We start from the raw sequence: 23,913 nt of genomic DNA, 5'->3' as shown, positions 1-23,913 counted from the left end.
CTGGAACAATGGCCCAACCCGCTGCTAAAAAGGGTCAGAAACGGAGACAGGGACAGCCTGCTCCTGCTTCCACGCCCCATGTGACAGATCGGCCACCTGCAATGGTAGGCCAGGAGTCCGTGGAGGGGGAAGTAGACTCTCTGGAGGATTTGCCCATCCCTGCTGAATGGCATGTGGAGGGAGGCCCTACCAGAGAGGAATTCTGTAGGGGGCAGAGGGAGTGCCCTACCCTTGAGGGACTGAGGCGTCAGGCTGAAGCCCAGGCAGCAGGTGATGCTACGGGACACCACCATATTTACTGGGAGGATGGCCTCCTCTACAGTGAACCTAAGGTTCCTCTACCTGGCTCATCAAGGGCCTTGGTGGTCCCGCAGCAATACCGAGCCTTTCTGCTGGAATTGGCTCATGCGATACCACTGGCAGGACACTTAGGCCAGGACAAGACCTTTGCACGGCTTGTTCTCCACTTTTACTGGCCTCAGATGAAAGCGGCGTCCAACACATACTGTAGGACATGTGTATCCTGCCAGGCCAGTGGGAAGACAGGGGTGAAGCTAAAGGCTCCCCTGGAACCACTTCCTGTCGTTAGCACCCCCTTTGAAAGGGTGGGCATCGACATTGTAGGGCCATTGGATCCACCAACAACAGCTGGTCACAGGTTCATCCTGGTTCTGGTGGATCATGCCACACGGTACCCAGAGGCCATCCCTCTGAGGACTGTTACTGCACCTGTGGTGGCTAGGGCCCTGATGGGAATCTTTACTAGGGTAGGATTCCCAAAGGAGGTTGTGTCTGACAGGGGGACTAACTTCCTGTCTGCTTACATGCGGACTATGTGGAAGGAGTGTGGGGTGACCTACCGGTTCACCACTCCTTATCACCCCCAGTCCAATGGACTGGTTGAGAGGTTCAATAAGACCCTGAAGGGCATGATAAGAAGTCTGCCAGAGAGTTTACGGAGGAAGTGGGACATCCTCCTACCTTGCTTACTGTTCTCCTACAGAGAGGTGCCACAGAAAGGAGTGGGCTTCAGCCCATTTGAATTGTTGTATGGGCATCCAGTGCGTGGGCCTCTCAGCCTGGTGAAGGAAGGATGGGAGAAGTCTCCCAGAAAACCTCCCCAGGATGTGGTGAGCTACATGTTGGCCTTCAGAAGCCAGATGGCCAAGTTGTGGAAGCAGGCTGCTGACAACTTGGAGGCCAGTCAGGCAGTCATGAAGGAATGGTACGATCAGAATGCTCACCCGGTGGAGTTGGAGCCTGGCCAGAAAGTCTGGGTGATGGAACCTGGAGAGCTAAGTGCCCTTCAGGATCGTTGGACAGGCCCCTTTGAGGTGTTGGAGAAAAAGGGTAAGGCCACTTACTTGGTGGATCTTAAGACCCCGAGGCAGCCCCTACGGGTGCTGCATGCCAATCGCCTCAAACCCCACCATGAGAGGCCAGAGGTCATCCTGATGTTGGTGACTGATGGTGCTGAGGAAGCAGAAAGCGAGCCTCTCCCAGACCTCTTTTCATGTCAAGAGAAGGATGGGTCGGTGGAGGGAGTGATTCTCTCCCCGTCTCTCACTCCTGAGCAACGAGAGGACTGCCGACAGGTATTGGGGCAGTACTCTTCACTGTTTTCCCTTGTCCCAGGCAGAACCCACCTGTGTACCCATGATGTGGACACAGGAGACAGCCCCCCAGTGAAATCCAAGACCTATAGGCTGTCGGACAAGGTGAAGGCTAGCATCCATGGCGAAGTTGCCAAGATGTTGGAGCTAGGGGTGATAGAACCGTCCAGCAGCCCTTGGTCCAGTCCGGTGGTGCTAGTCCCAAAAGCTGCCCCACCGGGCACCACACCAGAACTGAGGTTCTGTGTGGATTACCGAGGACTGAACTCAGTTACCAAAACTGATGCTCATCCCATCCCCAGGGCGGATGAGTTAATTGACCGGCTAGGAGCTGCCCAATACCTCAGTACCTTTGACCTCACTTCAGGGTACTGGCAGATCTCCTTGACAGATGGAGCAAGGGAAAGGTCAGCCTTTTCCACGCCCGAGGGACACTTCCAGTTCTGCGTGATGCCCTTTGGTCTCAAGAACGCTCCTGCCACATTTCAGCGACTGGTGAACCAGGTCCTCTCTGGAATGGAGGGATTCTCGGCTGCTTACCTGGATGACATTGCTGTCTTCAGTAGCAGTTGGGAGGACCACTTGCAACATTTGCAAGCAGTTCTCCAGGCGCTGAAACAAGCTGGATTGACCATCAAAGCCAGCAAATGCCAGATTGGGCAGGGGTCGGTTGTGTACCTTGGACACTTGGTGGGTAGGGGGTCAGTGCAGCCCCTGCAGGCAAAAATTGAGGCAATCATGGCCTGGGAACCCCCCAAGACACAAACTGAGGTCCGGGCTTTTCTGGGCCTCACAGGTTACTACCGTCGCTTTGTGAAGGGGTATGGCACTATTGTAGCGCCCCTCACAGAGCTCACCTCTAGGAAACAACCTCGACGGGTAGTATGGACAAAGGCTTGTCAGCAAGCCTTTGAAAAGTTGAAGCAGGCAATGTGCGAAGCACCGGTCCTGAAGGCTCCCGATTTCTCCAAGGAGTTCATTGTTCAAACAGATGCATCCGAACATGGCATTGGGGCAGTGTTATCGCAACTAAATGAAGAGGGCCTGGATCAACCTATAGTCTTCTTATCCAGGAGACTGCTTCCCCGGGAACAGAAGTGGAGTGCCATTGAGAGGGAAGCTTTTGCGGTGGTGTGGGCTCTGAAGAAGCTGCGGCCATACCTCTTTGGCTCGCACTTCCTGGTTCAGACTGACCACCGCCCCCTTCGTTGGCTGATGCAAATGAAGGGGGAAAATCCCAAGCTGTTGAGGTGGTCCATCTCCCTACAGGGAATGGACTTCCGGGTGGAACATCGGCCTGGAGTGGACCACGCCAATGCAGACGGTCTCTCCAGGTATTTCCGCCTTAGTGATGAGGACTCCCAAGGGGTTGGGTAGTTCTCCCCACTTTCAGCTGGGGGGGACGCGTGTTAGACCTGTCTGACTTTTTGGCGAAGTCCCTCCTAATTTTTATTTATTTTGTCCCCTTTTTGCCCCTCATACCCTTATTAATTTTTGTGTCTACTGGATTTTTATAGGTGTTGGCCAGGGGGATAGGTGTTCCCTCTCCCCCTCATAGTTTTTTACCTCAGGTTCAGAGGCCTGTTCTGACAGGAAAGTTGGCACCACCTAAAATGGTGGCCACCAACTGCCCCAACTGTCACCAACAGAACCTGGCTATAGACCAACATAGGGCATTCTAGAACCTTCTGGTCCATTCTGGACCACTGAAGGGCAGCCTATATAAGGCGGAATGCGGGGCAGCCATTTTGTCTACCTGTGAGAGTCAGCTGGAGGACAGGCTATCCTGGCAGGTGGGAGGAGACTAGTGTAAGGGTTGAACTCCTGGACTGGGAAGCAGCCTAATAATTCCACTTCTCTATTCCTCCTGTGGGTTCCTTGTCCTGTCCCCGCTGGGAAAGTTGAGGGAGACCCTGGGCGCCTGACTGACCCCTAACTTCAAAATAGTAGGGTGTAGGTAGGGTAAGGAGACTGCAGCGCAGTGGAGCGCAGTCCTCTGCCCAGCAGTGGAAACAAGAAGATAACTGTTGTCCTGGGTGGCGCTGGGCACCTCTTACCTGGGACAGAACTGGCAAGGAGCTGACCCTGTGTTAATGGACCAGTGGTTGGAGCCTGGTGGAGGATTCCCTTGAGCCTGGGCAACCTTGTGAGGCCAGCGCCGAGAACGGGACCCCGGGGGCACCTGTCGCGCTGTGGGTCAGTGTCCAGTGAATCCTGAGATAAGTAAGAGCGCAGTGCTCCTTCCCGGCGCCAGCGCGCTAATCCCCCAGTGAAATTGCAGGACTGTGGTGAGAGAGAGGGCCGAGCATTGAGCAGGCCCGGAGCGGAGTCGCTTTTCCCCCGCGCATGCGCAGTGGAGGCCGGGGGTGTGGAAATCGACGTCGTCACCTTTTGCTGAGGAGGCGGCTTCGGCGAGTGTTTGTAAGTGACCTGCGCGCCGAGGGACAGATCCGGTTGTGAGGAGGCGGCTTCGGCGAGTGTTTGTAAGTGACCTGCGCGCCGAGGGACAGATCCGGTTGTGAGGAGCAGCCTGGCAAGCGGCTGACGCGCTGTGTGCAGCGCTCCGGTTCTGTTCTCTCCAGAGGCGGAGAGATCGAGGCTGTGTGAGGAGCAGTCCCAAGGTACAGGGGGTGGGCGGAAGATCCGTCTGCCGGCCCCCCTTTTCAAGTAAGCAGGGAGGAGTGTGGGATAGCGTGGGAGAGCTGGTCAGGCCTCCTACGCGTTCAGCTTCTTCCTTCCACTGACCCTAATTAAGCACAAGAGGAGGAGAGCCTGAAAACAAAAGCCTTATTAAATAAAATACTGGCTGACTCAAGAAGCCGATTACCAGTGGGGGTTCCAGGAGCATAAAGTCGCTATAACACCCTGGGCTCTTGATCACTTATGACAGTTTGCCCCCTCCCCCCTTCTGCTACTGGAGTTGAGTTCTTGGGTAATCCTTGCTATGAAAAGTTGGTATATTTGAACCCTCAGAGTTTATGCAGTAAGAAGAAGGAGGGAACTCTGGTGCTGGGGGAGACGCCTATAGTACATTGCATAATACCCATACACAGTGTTTCTGGAGTCTAAGCTAGTGCACTGTTGAGGCTTAACTTACATTAATAGACCTGAGAGTGTTAATATTGACTAAATGACAAATGTATTGTAATGTTAAATCTATCTGGAGAATTGCCTAGCCGGTTAGAAGTGCTTGCTATTACTAAGTTAACTCGAAATGTATTAAGTGACAATCTGCCAATAATTTAAAAAGCGTAATTGTTGACCCTGAAAGTGATTTAAACTGCTTTGAATTATTTACATGTGAGCTACTGAAATTTGACCACAGAGAGAATATTATTTTTACATAAAGCAGCACGTATTTTCATATAATTTTGGTGTAGTGTTTTTCTTTTTGAGTGCTATTGCGTGAAGTTACCTTTGGGTGGTCTGCAACCTTTACACTGTGCCTCTAGATGTTAGTCTTGCCCTAGGCCAGGCTACCTAATTCCAACAGTCAAAGACCAGGTTGAAATCACCGCCTAGTATTAAAGGGCCAGTTGTCGTGAGTAATGCTATTTCGAGTTTGGACAGAGGGCTCGAATTATCCTCATTTGGACCGTAATACACAGCGATGGAGTAAGGGATATTTTGAATATATATTTCAGCGATAACCATCTTCCCGATTGGTCTGTCTCAAAATTTCTTAGAGTTATCCCTCTGTTTGCTCGAATTATGATAGAAACTCCCCTTGTGGCACCTGCTTGCCTGGAGCTAATTATCTCTTGGTCCCACCGAAGCTTTTTAAAGAGAGAATTACACACTGCGGCCTCTAGGTGTGTTTCTTGAAGCATTATGATTTGAGCATCAGAATTTTTTAGGAATTCACAAATTCTGTTCTGTTTTATTTTTTCCCCTAAACCGTTAATGTTCCAGGACAGGACCTTTAACTTATATGAATTGATCATGAATCTAATATCCACTCATACCCATCCATGCCTCTATACAGAATAAGTTTGTTTATATATGAGGATTTTTTTTCTTTTAATTTCCCCCTGACCCCCCCCCACCCATACAGCCCCTCCCCCCTGAGGAACCCCCTCTGCATACCTGGCGATGACTTCGCCTTTTCGGCGCAGCCGGGTGGTGTCCGCGACCAATAATACGTTTTTAGCGAGATGAACTGAATCAGAAATAAATCATATCCCCAGTTTTATCATGCAACATTTTATGCAATAATTTGCTTTCTCGTGTGCCCCCAATACTGAGTTTTAGCGAGGCGAACTGAATCAGAAAAAAATCATATCCCCGGTTTTATCATGCAACATTTTATGCAATAATTTGCTTTCTCGTGTGCCCCCAACCGCTTTTTTTTTCCCACCCTCTTTTTTTTTTTTTTTTTGCAGTTTCTACCATCTTTAAGGTGAACGCCAGACTTTCCAGTACTACTCCTCCTGCTCGCTTCTCATTCGGTCCAAAAGGTTATCAACCTCTTCTGGCTGTGTGAAGCTGTAGGTCTTATTCTTCCACATAATCCTGAGCATAGCCGGAAATCTCATTTGTACCTGGGCTCCCAGCGACCTCAGATCCGGCATTCTAGTGCCCAGCTCCCATTGTCTTTGTGCAGTTCTTGCTCCAATATCCGACCTAATAAGATAAGAACTAGACTTGTAGAGGAGGTCTGTTTTTAACAGAGATCTCCTCAAAATAAGCTCCTTGACATTATACGTTTGGAAGTTTACTAGTATTTTTCTAGGTTGTTTCCTGTCTGTACGTCTCTTATAGGGGTCTCTGTGCACCCTTTGAATTTCTGCCTCCAAATCTATGTCCGGGCGATCTTTTAGGACACCTTCTCTCAGAAGTTTACAGACAAATACCTTTATGTCCTCCAGCTCTTCCCCCTCCGGTATTTTCAAGATTCTTAGGTTGTTCCTACATGCTTGAGTCTCCAACCGCTCAATATCCATAACCAAAGATCTATTCTGGACTTTTAAATGCTCTATATCTTTTTGGTTGCCATGCACTGTTTTGTTCAAAGCAGCTGTTTCTGTTTCAAGGTTCCCTGTACGAAGAGTGACCTGCTCCAGCCTAGATTCTAATGCATCAAATCTATCTTGTATGGTTTTTTGGTTGGTCTCTGAGATCTCAAATTTCAACATCATATCGCCTCTAAGAGATTGAAAGAGATCCCCTAACCTGTCGCTCTCCCGCTCCCGCTCACCAAGGTCCACAGAACTTCTCCTCGTTCCAGAAATTATTTGAACAGTTTGGTTATCTTTACTTACTTCCTTTCTCCTCGCCCCACCTATTGAATCTTTGGAGCTACTTTGTGCAGGTTTTACTGCTCCAGACTGACTCTTGAGGTTCGTGGGGTTCTTATCCTGGTTTCCTTGGGCCTCGTCTACTGGGTTTACTTTATTTACATTTGCCGGAGTACCTATTGCTGTTGCATTTTCAGTCTCAGTCTCAGTCTCAGTCTCAGGGGGATTTAACTGTCTTAAGCTCTCTAAACTCGACATATGAGTTCCCTCAACATTTTCCATGTTTTCCAAGTTTTCTAGGACCTCGTAGCGGTTTTTTAAGGGTACGATGACAGTATTGACCTCCGACTGCACAGATGAAAGCCTAGCTTGATCTAAGACCTTAAAGAAAGATTTAAGGGATGGGGTGCTTTTGACCGCCTGACATTCAAGGGCTGCCCCTTTAAGTTTCTTAACTAAAGTAGACTTTTTCTTTCTACTTTTACAGGGAGTTAGTGGCATGGGCCGCTCCCTCTCTTCAAATTCAAATTCCAAAGCACCTTTTTCCTTTAATTCAACCCTAGATCTCAGCTGATACCTATTTCTTCTTATTGGGAGAATATTCCCCTTTTTTACGGGATTGGAGCTTGCCTCCACTGTGATAGGCTCCACTGTCACAGATAACGCCGCTTCCGTTGACTTGTGTCCCGCCGGCTTGGTACCTTTCAAAAATGCAGGCTCTTGTGCTGAGACTTTCCCTAAAATAGCATAGCCATCCTTATAAGTAGAGACATCAGACTGCGTTAGATCCATACAGCAACCCGACCTCCCCGTGATGTGAGTGGGAGAAGTCTCTACCGCTTTAGTCCCATAGCCCCCATATCTTACAAAAGAATAAAGCTTCTTTCTCACAGGCTGTATTTTACAGGATTGCTGCTCAGAGGTGTATGCTACCAAACCTCCAAGTTTTAGTCTAAACAGCACGGAGCGACATCTGCTCCATAGGCACCGTCGGCGTTCTTCCAGTATGAAAAAACAGGTAAGCGCAGGTCCGTTAAGGCCCTGGCGCCGTTTTTTTTTTTTTTTAATTTCCTTTTACCTGCTGGGAGGCTAAGCCGGTGTAGATACGTTATATTGCCTCTCTCACCGGTCGCTGCAGGTTAGATACATGCGAACACAGTCTGCTCCACACACTCTGCCCGCATCTCTCGATCGTTGTGTTTTGTTTTCCCCGGCGGCAGAGCCGGGTTTGCGCGGTCCTAGCGCTGCCTGCGACCTGCAATCTCCTCTCGGGCGACCGGCTGGCCAGCAACCTCAAAGAGAAAACAAACAGAGGTGCCGGCTTAGCTTAGTGCTGGATAATGACGGGGGAAAACGCATCTGCCGCTTTACCTGTCAGAAGGGAAACTCGCGACTTCTCGCTACAACATATCTCTCGTTGAACCAGCGGAGAGCACCACGGCGCTGCCGCGACCGGCTCTCAGCCCGCCGCCATGTTCCTCGTGGGCCATCTAACTTTATGGTGTTTTTGGAGAGCGCCCCCCTTTGGTCATGAGCGTTTTATTGGGGTAAATCTCCCAGGACCATTGTGGTGTCACTGCCTATCTGTGGAACTAATCCAGGTTTTTCCTGTTTGCGCGTTTGTCCTGTTGGTTATGTGCCACCCCACCTTTGATCTGTCAATTAGTAGCCTCAGACCTAGGGTGCTGGGCCTGCCTGACCACGTATTTCTGACTCAGGTTGATGGAGAGGTCATATCGGGGGATTTCAACAACAAACAATGACTCAATTTTGTTTTTGTACATACTGGTATCATTGCGTACATCCATATCCATATTAACCGCAGTAGCCTGCTTGTTGGACAGGGCTCACTCGACACTCCCACTAATATTTTCTGTTCACTGAGTTAGCAGTGGGCCAGATTGTTATACCTCATGGGTGAGTAGATAGACCTGTGAGGGGCCCCAGATGGTATGTGGACGAAGTGCCTGTGGGATCATAGTGTAGTAGTTTTCTAACTGCTCAGTGCATTATCTCATGTGTTTGAGCAATAGCCTCACAGTGGGGTAAGGCTCCCTGACCATTTGCAGGCCACGCATCGCTTGACCAGAAAAAGGGCAAAGGAGACGAACCGCCTAACACTCCATTCCACAGACATAGTGCAGCCCAGTAGAGCAAATCCGACCATATCCAATAGCGTATGAAATACTTTTCCCCAAAATGTGTAGATGTGCAGGCATTGCCAGGTCATGTGGGCAAAATCATGCTCCGGCACCTTGTATGCCGCGCAACGGGAATCAGTTTTCAGTTTGATCTTGAAGAGAGGACAGGGGTGCAGGGATTTGCAGTGCTATCTGGGCACAGCAGAAGAGCCGGGATTGTGGCTCCCAAATCTGCTTTCCATTGCACTTTAGCCTTCAGGATAGCGACAGGGGCTTCAGATTGCATGGCGGTTTAGAGCTTGCTCACCTGATGCCTAGAGGTAGAGGCAGTACAGAGCCGAGTGAGAACCTTGGAGCTGGGGGGCTCTTGATAAAATGTGGGTAACATGTAAGCATATCGAGGGCGGACAAGTCAACTCGGGCGGATATCGATGCATAGTCTATGAAAGTGTTTCTTCTTAGCTCACCTGGGTCCTCAAAAACCAGTGTTCGCCAGTTGTCTGTGATTCTCAGTCTTGCTGGCCCTGCAACGTTGAAAGTGATGTTATCTCTTCGCATCCTCTTACTTAGCGCTAGGAATCCCTTTCTAGTCTCCACCGTTTGCCTTGAGAAGTCTTGCGATATTATTATTTTGTTGCCGTTCCATCTTAAGTTCGGGTTTTTCTGTGCAACGGCAAAGATGGCCTTTGTCTGCTGCGATCTTAAGGGTTTGCATATAATTGTCCGTGGGCCCTGTCTTTGTGCTGATTTTACTGCTGGCACTGTATACGGTTTGTCTAATTCAAATTGTTTGTCGAACTTGATTCCTGTTAGTAGTGGTATTAGTTCTTCCATGAGGGCTAGGCAGGATCCAGATTTATCTTCTTCCCCTTCGGGAATTCCAAGCAGTCTTATGTTTCCTCTCCTGCTGGGGTCGTCTTGCTCAGCTAGCTGTTTTGGGAGGGTATTTGAGACTTTAGATATGGACTGTAGAGTGTTGTTTGACTGTGCGTTGTCATCCTCTATATCACAGATTCTTTTTTCCGCAGTGTCTATCCTGCTCCCCAAACCCCCCCCCCCAACTGATGTCAGCCATGGGGTTAACGCCCAACCTCATAAGTACTGTAAACCAGCCTTGTCCTCTACAAGGGTTGCCACAGGATAATGAGTGATAGGCTGATCGGAGCATACAGAAGAGGGTAGGCCAAGCATCAGTTTCAGTGCAGCGGCAGCGAGGGACAACGCCAACTAAAGAGGGCAACGCATCAGGGTGCGCAGTGTCGTGGTTTATCGTTTAACTACAATGCATTTGGGGAAAGGCACAGCCCGGTTTCGCACGCAACATGAAAAAGTTTGAAATAATGGAGTAAACAACGAGAAATAACGGTGTGCATACCACCCCCCCTTTGATGTTTATCGCCAGATGGGCCATATTTGGGGGCGGCCGCAGTCAGAAATGTGCAAAGTGCGCTTGGGCGCAGCAATGGTACAATTTGAAAACCTCCGATGTTAGCCCCCCTTGGTGATGAGGCAAGGTCAGCATCTCCCAGCTGATGTGTGGCCACTTACCCACCCACACCAGCATCACAAAGTTTGACCTGACCATCTGAAAGTGCTGAGGTAGTGAGAGGAGGATGTTCTTGAAGCGATATAAGAGTTTGGGGAGTATAACCATCTTTATAAGGGCTATCCTGCCCATTAGCGATACTGGTAGATTCTTCCATTTATTGTCTTGATCGTCTATTTAGGACATGGCCACTCCATAATTTTCAAGAAGTATTATGGATCTATCTCTACTGACCCAGATACCCAGGTATTTCAGGGAAGTGGAAGTCCAAGACAGATGGAAGTTCAGGTCGGCCGACGAGTGTGGCCGATGTCAGTGGGAAGATAGGAAATATATTCCAATTAATTTTAATGCTGGACAATGCTCTAAATTACAACAAGAGAATGTCCCAAACAAAGACCCCAACAGGTTATTTGAGCCAAGTTACCGTCTGCCACAGTGTAACTGTGGGAGGCGGTTATCTACTATTACCTAGAATAGGTATAAATAAGTGTAGTCCTGCAGACCCGAAAAATAGAGGATATATACAATCATCAGTGGAACAAAGGCTGTGAGTTTCAGTGTATTAAAAGATATAAAGAACACTTCATTAAAAACATGAGAAATTTATTAAAACGTTACACAATCCAAGACATTGTCTTAGTATCCATACATAGATCAACAAATTCATAAAAAACAATCATAAAAAACCCCAAAAAGTCGACGCGGCGTTTCGGTGCTTTGAAATGATGAGACACCTTCTTCAGGACGGTTTTTTTCTAAAAGGAAATACAATAATTATAAACCACATCACTCACAGTGTTCCAACTGGCCCTTACATTTTCATAATTTACTTTTTATTAAAAACAGTTATTTAAAATTTGCAGGAAAACGAGATTTATGTCATTTTGAGTCCCTATTATGACTAACACATACATTATCATAAAAGGTGAGAAATGTCGTATTAAATTAATCATTTTCGTGTTTTAACTCCCAAGTTAGGGACAACAGGTAATATCAACATACCTCAATTCTTTAGAGACTATGGTGAAAATTACACACAGCAGTAGAAAGTGTATGACACCCTAGTCATTGCAATTCGAGATACGAGGATGGTGTGAGTCTATTAAACATCCACCTGTAGTATGGAATACAGTACAGTTCTCATTAAATATTATCCATACAGAGTTAACAAGAAAACATTTGGTCATATAGCGGACCCAAAGTCAAGTTCTACCTGTAAATGAAGTTTTCCTTGTTTGAAAGTGAAGACTGTACCCTGGGTGACCACCGTTTAATAGCATCAGTGTCAATTCAATTTCGATCCCTCTAGATAGACAGAAATACATGTTGTTTAAAAGTATTTTCTTGACCTGGAGTCTTTTGCGAAAGTCAATCATGCAATTTATATTACTAATGAGTACTTGTTGAGGTATCTGTTAGTATGTTCCCATCGTGGATTCTGGCAAATAAACAAACTTCCCACTCATTGGAAAAAGCACCGAGGTTTTGTGCCTTTACCTCCTCTTTGATTCTGGCTTATATTTCCATGGACAATATGGTGTCTGGCATGCACTAGGCCTGCAAATTAATTTAGACAAAACTCACTTTTACAATAAATATACGGACATTATATATAGGGTAGCTTTAGTTTTTAATCTCCCATATGGCTGTGCGGTTAAAATTAAGCAAATGTAAAACAAAAGACTTAGATTTTACAAATTGCTTCCGTTATTAATGATCTAACATATAAGACAAACAGTGGCTGACAAGTGATTACACATTGATGCCTCAGAACCTCGCGTCGGTAGACCGCGGTGCAGTGGAAAGTTAAATAAGCATCGCTGAATGTCCACATTTGTATCTTTAAGCCTCTTGCCGATTAACCGGAATAAGGTGGTGCTTCGACACACATCATTAAGCTTAAACTGAATACAAGCAAAGATTTTAATCGCGTTCATCAAGTTCAGGCATCGATGTCCGTATTATCGGACATCGTATGCCCAAGTTCAATGTCTACGACGGTAGTGCAATATAGAAGTCCAGCTTTAGTTTCTATAATTAAACAACACGGCGAACTCAATCGCGTTTGTGCAATATATATAAAAAATCTATGAAACCGCCGCTGTGATTGCGGGATGTTATAAACCACGAACTTGCATTACTATGAGTTTATTTGTAATTAACGAAAATAAAACGAGCTATTATCGACATTAACTAGCAAATATAGACCTAATGTGTCCGGATTTCTACATACCTTGAGCCAGTTGGACGGCCTCCCTGTCACCGGATATGGGTACAGCTTCCTGGTGTATTGGTCGGCCTATTAGATCTGCTTTTTAAAGTCTAACCGGAAGGTCAAAGGTCTTTTGAATCAGACCTAGTCATGTGGTGAATACTTGGCGGCCATGATGGAATGGGGAAACATGGTTAGTGTTTATTAAGTTCTTGTTATATATACGTGGCGGCCATGATAGAAAGGGGAAGTCATAATTACTAATCATTAAGTTTCTAAACTAGGTCTATCATCTTGAGTTACATATTCATGCCTACCTTCCATATCGGGTTGTAAAGGAAAAAGTGGGAATATAGTTTGTATTTTACACACTTAAGAGATATTGTCACGAGGACATGGTCCCTGTCACGGACGGACGGGGTGGACCTGCTAACGTTTGTCCATTTCCGCCCCGTCCGCAGGATCCCTTGGACGTTTCCTGGATTTCCTCAGCTCTGCCTTCGCTGACCCCGTCACTGGGCCTGCCTTCCTTGACGATAGGGGGGAGTTCCCTGGCATTCCCGACATTCAACCAATCAGGAAAGAGTCCGTCATTTGACCCAAGCCAATCAGATGAGCCCGGGGCGTTTAAGGAAGCCCCGTTTCTATCTGCCGGCGCGGAACCTACAGGAGAGAAGCTGACCCGCGAGGAGAACGCCAAAGAAGAAGAAGAAGACGGAAGTACCGAAGAGCCGCTTCAAGGATTGCCGGAGCAGAGACTCGACAAGCCAGGAGGCCATCGGACCCACGAGCCGCCCTGCTACGCTTCCAGGGGAGAAGTGTGGCTTCACAAGGTACGAGGGCGTTTTCAAGGGCTGTTTCATTCACGGGGTGGGACGGGGTAGGGTGAGGGTGGTCACAGGCTCTGTGCACTGTTCCCGGCGTCACTCGGAAGTTACCGCCTAAGTCTTGAGAAGGTGGTGGAACCCTGGTGATCCCTCACTCCCCTGCCCCCCTCACACTTATTGACCCCGGTTTCAGCCATTAATACGGCTGTTTGTTTTCCTTTTCTTCCTGAGCCTAACCGGACCCGAGAAGAGCCACAGGGAGAGCCAAGACGGGGATTCAAGAAAAGGAAGCCCAACACCGGAAGGAAACCACGCTTACCGGACTCTGTGCTTTGTTGAATGCCGAACTGCATGCATCTATGAACTCTAGACAACCCGAAGCAAGTGTACTTATAAATAAAAGGGTTATCCGAGCACATCAATTCGTAGCGTCCATCCTTTCCCCAGCCCGACCGTCACAGATATATTTATCACTTACTATAATAAACTAATTTTTAAAGCCCATAAAATAGAGAACAAATTAAATGGACAATGATACCATTATCTTATTATACTATTCTTTACCAATCTTCCTTACTGTTAATTCCATTCCGAACTGTATTAAACTTGGACATATAGAATTGTTCTCTTTTTTTACGTTTGGAAGTCATGTCTCCTCCTCTGAGATTCATTTTTACAGATTCAAGAGCACACCATTTAAGATCTTCTATGGTGTGTTTGGCAGATGTCCAGTGTTCAACTAGGGGTGCTGTATTTTTCGAAGTTCCAATTGCACTTCTGTGCTCATTGAGTCTGATTCTTATCTCCCTAGCTGTTTCTCCCACGTAGGCATAATCACATGGGCATTTAATTAAATATATTAAATTCTTCGTTCTGCAATTAAAGAAATCTCGAAATTTGTGTACCCTGTTATTTACTGTAATTTCTGGACCTTTGATGATATATTTACAGTTACTACAACCACAACATGGGAAGGTACCCGATGGAAGGGGGGCCTTATCAATGGTGGATTGAGACACAACATCGCTTGTTCTATATGTTTTGACAAGGCTATTTCTGATTGTTTTATTTCGCCTATACGAAAACATTGGTTTTGCTAGAAGGGTATCTTTTTGTTTCGCTATCAGGTGCCAGTTGCGATTTATTACATTTTTAATTTTGTTGTTTAAGCTGCTATGGTTAGTGACAAATGTCAAAGGTATCATTTTATTTTCTTTCTTGGATGTTTTTTCAAAGAAATTGTCCCTATTAAAATATTTTGCCCTTTTATAGGACTGCCTGATTAGTCTTTTAGGGTATTCTCTTTCTAAAAATTTTGTTTTGAGTATTTCTGCGTGTTTATCATAGTCACAATTTTTCGTGCAATTTCTCCTAAGTCGGAGGAATTGTCCGTATGGAATATTATTTTTTTGACAGACCGGATGATAGCTGTCAAAGTGCAGCATCGTATTGCGGTCAGTTGGTTTTGTGAACAGTTCCACCATCAATGTGCCATTCATATGTTTAATTACCAGATCTAAGAACTCACATCTGTCATTGCTGATACAATGGGTAAATTTTAAATTAGGATCTCCAAGGTTTAACCAATTGATAAAATCCAACAAATATTCCTCGGGTCCTGTCCAAATAAAAAAGACGTCATCTATATAACGTGACCATTGGGAGATGTTCTCATAAAAAGGTGCAACAGGGATTTTAAAATACAATATCTTTTTGTTTGAAAAATCTTTTTTTAAACAAATCAAGGGGACCAGCATGGGGGCTACATGTGCCCCTAGTCTGGCTTGCCTCTACGTGTCTAGATTCGAAGAACAGCATATTTTTAACCCTGTTGCACCTTTTTATGAGAACATCTCCCAATGGTCACGTTATATAGATGACGTCTTTTTTATTTGGACAGGACCCGAGGAATATTTGTTGGATTTTATCAATTGGTTAAACCTTGGAGATCCTAATTTAAAATTTACCCATTGTATCAGCAATGACAGATGTGAGTTCTTAGATCTGGTAATTAAACATATGGATGGCACATTGATGGTGGAACTGTTCACAAAACCAACTGACCGCAATACGATGCTGCACTTTGACAGCTATCATCCGGTCTGTCGAAAAAATAATATTCCATACGGACAATTCCTCCGACTTAGGAGAAATTGCACGAAAAATTGTGACTATGATAAACACGCAGAAATACTCAAAACAAAATTTTTAGAAAGAAGATACCCTAAAAGACTAATCAGGCAGTCCTATAAAAGGGCAAAATATTTTAATAGGGACAATTTCTTTGAAAAAACATCCAAGAAAGAAAATAAAATGATACCTTTGACGTTTGCCACTAACCATAGCAGCTTAAACAACAAAATTAAAAATGTAATAAATCGCAACTGGCACCTGATAGCGAAACAAAAAGATACCCTTCTAGCAAAACCAATGTTTTCGTATAGGCAAAATAAAACAATCAGAAATAGCCATGTCAAAACATATAGAACAAGCGATGTTGTGTCTCAATCCACCATTGATAAGGCCCCCCTTCCATCGGGTACCTTCCCATGTTGTGGTTGTAGTAACTGTAAATATATCATCAAAGGTCCAGAAATTACAGTAAATAACAGGGTACACAAATGTCAAGATTTCTTTAATTGCAGAACGAAGAATTTAATATATTTAATTAAATGCCCATGTGATTATGCCTACGTGGGAGAAACAGCTAGGGAGATAAGTATCAGACTCAATGAGCACAGAAGTGCAATTGGAACTTCGAAAAATACAGCACCCCTAGTTGAACACTGGACATCTGCCAAACACACCATAGAAGATCTTAAATGGTGTGTTCTTGAATCTGTAAAAATGAATCTCAGAGGAGGAGACATGACTTCCAAACGTAAAAAAAGAGAACAATTCTATATGCCCAAGTTTAATACAGTTCGGAATGGAATTAACAGTAAGGAAGATTGGGAAAGAATAGTATAATAAGATAATGGTATCATTGTCCATTTCATTTGTTCTCTATTTTATGGGCTTTAAAAATTAGTTTATTATAGTAAGTGATAAATATATCTCTAAATGTGTCAAATACAAACTATATTCCCACTTTTCCCTTTACAACCCGATATGGAAGGTAGGCATGAATATGTAACTCAAGATGATAGACCTAGTTTAGAAACTTAATAATTAGTAATTATGACTTCCCATTTCTATCATGACCGCCACGTATATATAACAGGAACTTAATAAACACTACCATGTTTCCCCATTCCATCATGGCCGCCACTTAATAGCTCGTTTTATTTTCGTTAATTACAAATAAACTCATAGTAATGAAAGTTCGTGGTTTATAACATCCCGCAATCACAGCGGCGGTTTCATAGATTTTTTATATATATTGCACAAACGCGATTGAGTTCGCCGTGTTGTTTAATTATAGAAACTAAAGCTGGACTACTATATTGCGCTACCGTCGTAGACATTGAACTTGGGCATACGATGTCCGATAATACGGACATCGATGCCTGAACTTGATGAACGCGATTAAAATCTTTGCTCGTATTCAATTTAAGCTTAATGATGTGTGTCGAAGCCCCACCTTATTCCGGTTAATCAGCAAGAGGCTTAAAGATACAAATGTGGACATTCAGGGATGCTTATTTAACTTTCCACTGCACCGCGGTCTACCGACGCGAGGTTCTAATGCATCAATGTGTAATCACTTGTTAGCCACTGTTTGTCTTATATGTTAGATCATTAATAACGGAAGCAATTTGTAAAATCTAAGTCTTTTGTTTTACATTTGCTTAATTTTAACCGCACAGCGATATGGGAGATTAAAAACAAAAGCTACCCTATATATAACGTCCGTATATTTATTGTAAAAGTGAGTTTCGTCTAAATTAATTTGCAGGCCTAGTGCATGCCGGACACCATATTGTCCATGGAAATATAAGCCAGAATCAAAGAGGAGGTAAAGGCACAAAACCTCAGCGCTTTTTCCAATGAATGGGAAGTTTGTTTATTTGCCAGAATCCACGATGGGAACATACTAACAGATACCTCAACAGGTACTCATTAGTAATATAAATTGCATGATTGACTTTCGCAAAAGACTCCAGGTCAAGAAAATACTTTTAAACAGCATGTATTTCTGTCTATCTAGAGGGATCGAAATTGAATTGACACTGATGCTATTAAACGGTGGTCACCCAGGGTACAGTCTTCACTTTTAAACAAGGAAAACTTCATTTACAGGTAGAACTTGACTTTGGTTCCGCTATATGACCAAATGTTTTCTTGTTAACTCTGTATGGATAATATTTAATGAGAACTGTACTGTATTCCATACTACAGGTGTATGTTTAATAGACTCACACCATCCTCGTATCTCGAATTGCAATGACTAGGGTGTCATACACTTTCTACTGCTGTGTGTAATTTTCACCATAGTTTCTAAAGAATTGAGGTATGTTGATATTACCTGTTGTCCCTAACTTGGGAGTTAAAACACGAAAATGATTAATTTAATACGTCATTTCTCACCTTTTATGATAATGTATGTGTTAGTCATAATAGGGACTCAAAATGACATAAATCTCGTTTTCCTGCAAATTTTAAATAACTGTTTTTAATAAAAAGTAAATTATGAAAATGTAAGGGCCAGTTGGAACACTGTGAGTGATGTGGTTTATAATTATTGTATTTCCTTTTAGAAAAAAACCGTCCTGAAGAAGGTGTCTCATCATTTCAAAGCACCGAAACGCCGCATCGACTTTTTGGGGTTTTTTTTGTTGGTTTTTTATGAATTTGTTGATCTATGTATGGATACTAAGACAATGTCTTGGATTGTGTAACGTTTTAATAAATTTCTCATGTTTTTAATGAATTGTTCTTTATATCTTTTAATACACTGAAACTCACAGCCTTTGTTCCACTGATGATTGTATATATCCTCTATTTTTCGGGTCTGCAGGACTACACTTATTTATACCTATTCTAGGTAATAGTAGATAACCGCCTCCCACAGTTACACTGTGGCAGACGGTAACTTGGCTCAAATAACCTGTGGGGGTCTTTGTTTGGGACATGCTCTTGTTGTAATTTATTGTTCATACCCTGTCCCTTATTGGTTCTAAGGGTACCTCCTTTTTGTTTGGGACAATGCTCTAAGCCCTTCGCTGCGGGGGTTAATCCCCCGCTGTGCTGGGGGGGAGGGGGTCGCGCACAGCGCCCGCATGCTCATGACGAGCTGAGCTCGTCATGAGCTACGGCGCTCCTGTGCTCATGACGAGCTCAGCTCGTCACAGGTGCATAACCTGCCGTGGAACGCTCAGCACAGCAGGGGAATTATCCCCGCATGCGAGCATTCCACGGCTCATGACGAGCTGAGCTCGTCATGAGCACCGGAGCGCCGTGGCTCGTCATGAGCATCGAAGAGGTTAAAGAACGTGAATTCTCTGATGATTTAGCAGAGGTTCTGGGCTGGTTCCTGTAGGTAAAGAGTTATGTCATCAGCATAGAGGGAAACCAATTCAATTCAAAAGCATTTCTTATGTGCATAGCTACCAGACGGGTTTCCCAGCGCTAAAACGTCTGCCAGACTCGTAGGAAATAATGATTACACAAACAAGTATGTTTTAAGCTGTTTGCTGAAACTGAGTAAACTGTCATTCTACCCGAGGACTAGAGGAAGGGAATTCTATAATTTGGGAACCAAGTGTGCAAACGAGCATCCTAACTCCTGGTCTTATTCAAACTTGGAACAGGAAGCAAATTTAGGTACCTTGATCTTAAATCTCTTGTGGGACAATAGAGGTGAATCAAATGATGTAGAATGTGTCCCTTCCAATACAGAGCCCGGTGAGCCAATAACAAAGCTTTAACCCCTTGTGTGCTCAGGATGGGCCCTGGCCCGCTGGTCACGCTGGGCATGTACTCAGGATGGCCGGGGGCCGATTCTCCAGCGCAGCGCTAATTCCCCACCTGTGCGGAAGAATTAATTAGTGGCCGGACTTCGAACGGCCCCCAGGCGTCCTGAGCACACCCCCAGTGTGACGTAGGACGGCCGGGGGCCGTCCTGAGCACACAAGGGGTTACGCCCCCTAATTAAATGCCTGCACCGCTGCAGAATTCGCGCCGCAGGGAAGGGGTTAAATGAAATCCTATTTTGTATCAGCAGCCAGTGTAGAGACTAATGCAGGTGAAGCTGTCTGATGGTTTGGGATTCACAAGAGAATCCGGGAAGCAGCATTTTGGATCACTTGGAGTTTCATAGTCACGGATTTCGACAACTTAAATATAGGAAGATTCCAAAGCCCAATAGTGATAGTATCAAACTAAGAACAGGGCTTGGCAACCACATCAGCAGCTTCCGGAGGGTTCTCAATAGACCAAAGCAGGTCGATGACCGCTTTCTAGCTTGTAGTAAGTTTGCAGTTAGTGATGATGCCCAGACTTTTTATTTCTGACTTAGAAGATGGGAGATCTCCTAGGGACTTAGGCTAGCTGAGATCACCTCATAAGGAGCGGTTATTCCCTACTTTTAGTGCCTGTGTGTTATCGCCATTAAGTTTTAGGGCACTGCCCGCAATCTGCAACTTCAGTTAGACAGGAGTAGAGTTGGTGTGATACTGCCTCGGAATTGGATGGGAGACCGTATCAAATGCTGCACTCAAGTCCAGTAAAATGATCGTAGCTGATCCCCCTCGATCGAGGATCCCTTTTAATCATTGGGAGACCATTAGGAGAGCTGTTTCCGTGCTGCATCCCGACCCGGAAGCTTGTTTGAGTAGGGTGCTTTTGGTTGTGGGCGTCCATTAATCCAGAGTGATGTTTATTAATACATTTCTCCAAAAATGTACGAATGCCAGGAAGTAGGGATATTGGCTTGTAGTTCTCTGCTAGCCCCGGGTCCATGGAGGGTTTCTTTAGCAGAGTTCTAATAATGGTCTCTCACCTTCTGCCCATCTTTCTGCCAGACCATCCGGCTGCACAGTTGGTCACAGGTTACAAAAGTGCCATGGCTTGTCAGAGCAAACTGCCAGGCCACGCCACCATCTTGCAGCATGTCAGCTCTGTCCTTGGGAATAGTCCTTGGACAAAGGACAGCCATCAACTGGACGCAAACAAAAGTCCAGAGATAAACCTTGGACTAAGGACAGCCATCAACTGGACGCAAACAGAAGTCTAGAGATACATAAGTGGGAAGCTGATATAAACAGAAGAAAAAATATATCCGTAGTTCGAATAGATGACCAAGTCACATAAGATCTCTCTTTATACTTTCAGCTACTTTAGAAGCTCGCAGAAACAGGTAGAGACAGCAACTCACAAACATAAAAACATAAAGAGACATTCAAGACAAACAGCAACAAACCTGAATGATCACAAGTTCAGTTTGTGGGTTTTCGAATACTCTAAAAGGGACACCAAGACTTAATGAGTACACTCCACACCACTTATGTTGGGTTTCCTGCTGGGTAATTGTACACCATAGTGCAAAACAAATATGAAGTGGCAAAACCATTAGCAGGTAGTGATTAATTTGTTAAGAGCACACATAGGCAGAGAGTAAGGAGCAGACATTCCACACTCAGTGGCCATGCAGGTGGGCTATAGTTTTGGGTGAATGGCCACCACAAATTGATGCAACAGGAGACCTCTTGTCACCGCGGAATCCCACAGGTTCAGTGCTGGTTTTAAATATGTCCGGATACCAAATGTGTCTTGACCACTGGAGGTATAAAGATAACTTGGGCTGCAGCACAGTGAGGAGGGCGTACGGGTAATTTAAGAACCGTATATAATAGATGTGAGCTAGGCAGTGATTTTTAAATCAGGTAATAGATGTGAGCTCTATCTACTTTAACGTAGTTTTGAATTAACCGTCATTTTGTCTAAAAAAATCCCTTTTTTACTTTTACTGTTATTTTACTTTCTTCTTTTTTAGATTGTGGTATCGTTTTTATTATAAATCGGGCTCTATCTCCATTATTCGAAGTCATATCCGGATTGATATTATATACTGTTCTTAAATTACCCGTACGTCATTTTCTATAAAAGGAACACAATTTCCTTAAGGTTGGTAATATGGAGACTAAGTACAAGAAAGATGAATACCAAATGAGAGAGATATCTTTATTTCTCTTTTTGATCTCTTTTCTCCTTCCCTTCCCTCCCACAATTCTTTGTCACTGTTTATAGATCCTGTCCACCTTGGAGATATACACGATTAAGTCTGTTCCTTTCAAGATATCACCGGATTATTACACATATCGGGTAAATATCTTCTTGTAGGGTTTTCGCCGCTATACAGCATTTTAGAGAGCTGAAAGCCACAATTAAGCCTACTTTAGTTATAATGTAGTTAGCCTTTTTAGGTCGAGCGACCTATCTCAATGCGCATGCGCATTGAGCAGGAGCGAGATATATAGGGGCTTATCGAGAGTTTACCTAACTGGCGATTCCACTGGCGATCCCATGCAGTGTATGTGCTTTTTAGGTCATTGCGCAAGCCCTAAAAAGCGCGTGCACAATGCCACCGACCGCCTGCCTGCCTGCCTCGCATTACCACATCAAAGGCAGCCCTCCCAGCGCATTTCTCACCCCCTAATTATTCACGGCCGGTCGGCCGTACTTTCAGTTTCACGGCCGCGTCTCAAGCATGCCAAGTTACAAGCTTCATTTCTTTGTCTGCAATTTCACATTTATTTTCATTTATAGAGGTTTTTTTTCTTCAATGTGGCTATTTATGTGCATTTTTATTTTATCAGCAAGTTTATATTGTTTAATTTTCAAGGACCCCCTGAGTTGGTGCTGCGGACCCCACTTTAAAAATCGATTTTACATTAAGCAAATGATGCTCGAAATTCCCAAATCTAAAATAACCCAAAGCAAAAAAGTAAACCATTTCTTTTCTCTCCTACTCTGTGGATCTAATGTCCCCATCTCCGGGTGACACATTGCTTTGAAATGTTATAATCTCAAATATCTGTTTTTCTCTGTCAAATCCATCCCTACATTAATCTCCTTAAGCCTCGCGTTCCTTTTTTTCTTTGCCGTCAGATTTATCCCTCTGACCACTTGTAATTTTACAAATCAGCCGATCGATTCCAAACAGTGTTGGAGAGAAGGGTTATGTGGCGGATATTTCTGGCTCAGTAAAACATGCTGAATTGCTTCTGGTGTCGTTTTCGGACGCTGGGACATCATTCAGCAGTGCCGGCATTTGTCTGTATTAACCTGCGTGGAAGGGAGGGGGCTTTATTTTAACATCCAGCTGGGCAGAAACAAAGGCCTGATTTAAAAGACCATCAGCCCGTCTTTTGTTCAAGCCATCTGAGCCTAACACCTAGATGCCAGTGCAATGGAAGAAAGCAGAGGCAGACAGCTAATTACTTCACACATACTTAAGCAAAACCTTTGGAGCCAGTTGTTTTAACTTTGTTTAACTCCCTACGAAAGAGATGTGCTTACACATTTTTAATCTTGCCTCCCAAAGCAACACGACTTAAGATACCACGCCCCCTCATGTGAGACCTTCACACCCTCATCGCCGCTCTCCCCGCTCCGCCCACTCCTCTGCCCGCCGTGTCGCATTTCTCCTCCCCCCAGCAATGCCCTCCGTCTTGTTCTCCTCCGTCGCTTGTTCCTTACCCCAGTTTCGCTTCCTCCTCGCCTCTCCTATTTCTTTATCTAAGCCCCTCGTATTCACTATAATACAGTCCACGTTGATTGAGCACAGGGTCAAAGAAAGGATTATTGTCATTATAATGGAAATGAAAACAAGGCATGCGCAACCCACCATCTACAACCCTTACATTAACATCGGTCAGTGATTGGTACAAAATAAGTACCCCTCTGTATATAATAAAAATGTCATGCCACATCCACCACCACATCCACCACCACATCCACCATCACCACCACATCCACCACCACATCCACAGCATCCACCACCACCACATCCACCACATCCACCGCATCCACCACAACCACATCCACAACCACCACCACATCCACCATCACCACCACATCCACCATCACCTCCACATCCACCATGACATCCACCGCCACATCCACCACCCCATCCACCACCACCACACCCGCATCCACCACCACCACCGCATCCACCACCACATCCACCGCATCCACCACCACCACATCCACCGCATCCACCACCGCATCCACCACCGCACCCACCACCACATTCACCATCACCACCACATCCACCACCACATCCACCATCACCTCCACATCCACCATGACATCCACCGCCACATCCACATCCACCACACCCACCACCACCACATCCACCACCACCACATCCACCACCACATCCACCACCA

This window comes from Lissotriton helveticus, chromosome 11, assembly GCF_964261635.1.
Source record: "Lissotriton helveticus chromosome 11, aLisHel1.1, whole genome shotgun sequence".
NCBI lineage: Eukaryota > Metazoa > Chordata > Amphibia > Caudata > Salamandridae > Lissotriton > Lissotriton helveticus.
The sequence above is the reverse complement of the archived record's forward strand: the minus strand, read 5'-3'. Positions refer to the sequence as shown.